This window comes from Schistocerca cancellata, unplaced genomic scaffold, assembly GCF_023864275.1.
Source record: "Schistocerca cancellata isolate TAMUIC-IGC-003103 unplaced genomic scaffold, iqSchCanc2.1 HiC_scaffold_540, whole genome shotgun sequence".
NCBI classification, from domain to species: domain Eukaryota; kingdom Metazoa; phylum Arthropoda; class Insecta; order Orthoptera; family Acrididae; genus Schistocerca; species Schistocerca cancellata.
The window spans coordinates 20,001-22,500 of NW_026046554.1; positions in this window are offsets into that span (position 1 = coordinate 20,001).

A 2,500-nucleotide genomic window follows, 5' to 3' on the forward strand; every position below is an offset into this window, starting at 1 on the left:
AACCCAAGTTGTGCCTTAACCTAACCCAAGTTGTGCCTTAACCTAACCCAAGTTGTGCCTTAACCTAACCCAAGTTGTGCCTTAACCTAACCCAAGTTGTGCCTTAACCTAACCCAAGTTGTGCCTTAACCTAACCCAAGTTGTGCCTTAACCTAACCCAAGTTGTGCCTTAACCTAACCCAAGTTGTGCCTTAACCTAACCCAAGTTGTGCCTTAACCTAACCCAAGTTGTGCCTTAACCTAACCCAAGTTGTGCCTTAACCTAACCCAAGTTGTGCCTTAACCTAACCCAAGTTGTGCCTTAACCTAACCCAAGTTGTGCCTTAACCTAACCCAAGTTGTGCCTTAACCTAACCCACGTTGTGCCTTAACCTAACCCAAGTTGTGCCTTAACCTAACCCACGTTGTGCCTTAACCTAACCCACGTTGTGCCTTAACCTAACCCACGTTGTGCCTTAACCTAACCCACGTTGTGCCTTAACCTAACCCACGTTGTGCCTTAACCTAACCCACGTTGTGCCTTAACCTAACCCACGTTGTGCCTTAACCTAACCCACGTTGTGCCTTAACCTAACCCACGTTGTGCCTTAACCTAACCCACGTTGTGCCTTAACCTAACCCACGTTGTGCCTTAACCTAACCCACGTTGTGCCTTAACCTAACCCACGTTGTGCCTTAACCTAACCCACGTTGTGCCTTAACCTAACCCACGTTGTGCCTTAACCTAACCCACGTTGTGCCTTAACCTAACCCACGTTGTGCCTTAACCTAACCCACGTTGTGCCTTAACCTAACCCACGTTGTGCCTTAACCTAACCCACGTTGTGCCTTAACCTAACCCACGTTGTGCCTTAACCTGCTCTGTAATTGGCATATGACACGTTACATTAATCTAGTGTTGTCTAACCACAACCCTCTGAATATAGTTCGCTACTCGCACCGCCCACCCTCTTGTGTATCGTTTCATGTTCAACACTTCGCAAGTGTTGCTTACTTTTTACATGCTCCCGCTGTACACTGTAATGTGGACGACTGCAGGATGTACATCGCCCCCCCCTCCCCCCCCCCCCTGCCTTCGCACGCTGGTCGTTCAGGTGCTTGCGTGTTCAATGCCCTTCGCAGCTGTTCACTGGCATTCGCATGTCGAAGCGCTCAGTCTACGTCGTGGTACGGCCTGTGTCCACTGTCCGCTGATGTCGTAAGCTTAACCCTCACATTGTACTGCACATAGGTCCGTATGTACTGAATGATACGCTGTGGCACATGTGTGACCGTACAACGACTGCGCCCAACAACAGCGAACCATACGGTCCAAATGTTGTGCACTCAGCCACGTGCCGTCTCCCCATAACAGCTACATTGCAGTGTGGTACGCCATAGAGACGTGTGGGAGTAACGGACGCCCTGGATGGCGATCAGCATGAGCCGTCTGTTGATGTAGTGGCGCGTGTATTCAAACGTAGTCGTCTCTTCTCACACAGTGTGATAGCATGGTGCACCGCGTTCCACATCTGCGACATGGTACAGATGCTGGTTGACAGTCGGTGTCGTAATGGACATCGCATACGTAGGGGGCCACCTCCCACGTGTTCTCTAGTCGTGCACATTTTGTTGCGTGTATGTGGGCAGACGTAGTGTGTCGTGGCACCTAACAGACAGGTATGCAATAATCGTTGCATTTGCAAACTGGGATGGACGTCTACGTTTGCTGGTGACGTTACGCAAATGAACAACTGGTAAACCCATTGTGGTGCGGTTGTTGTTGCTGGAGGTAAATCAGTAAGGGCAAATCTGTGTGTGAAGCGATACGCGGCGGTGGCTGGGTGGGACCGTCCCCGGCCGGTGAGGGGGGGCCGCCCGGCGTGCTGGCCGCGCGGTGCGTGGGCGCACGCGCTACAGCCGGCTGGTGGGGGCGCCCAGTGGCAGGCGCGCCGGCCGACGGACGCGGCAGGCGGCGCAGCTGCGCGCCGGGGCACCCTGCGCGCGGCGCCGGGCGGCCAAAGTGGGTCCTCGCGGGCCCGGTGCGAAGCGCGGTGGACATCTGCAGTGTGCTGGTCCGACTGAGGACTGTGTGCGTTGAGGATGCGCCGCCGCCCGGCACTCGGCGCCGCGACGCCGTCTGCTGCTCGGTCGCCCCAGCGGTTCTCGCTGGTGGTTTGTATCGCAGTTGTGCAGACGTGTTGGCACGTGCGCTGTGCTGGGAGAGTTCGCTTCGGCACCCACGTGGGGCCTTTGCCCTTCTGTGGCGCTGGCGTTGGAGCTGCCGGTCACCGTAGGTGGCGCGTGTTGTCTCCCGCCGGCAATGCCACGACAGCACGCTCCCGGGCCTCTGTCGGCAGCGGCAAGCTCAGTTGGGAGCACGGGTGGTCGCACCTAAAGCGTCTACTCGCCTAACTCCGGGCGATTGCGCCTCTCTCGAACCCGACCAAGTACTTAGGACGGCGCTGCGCGCCGCCGGGACCTGAGAGGGTTTCGAGGTGTATTGTGCAGGGGAGCTCAG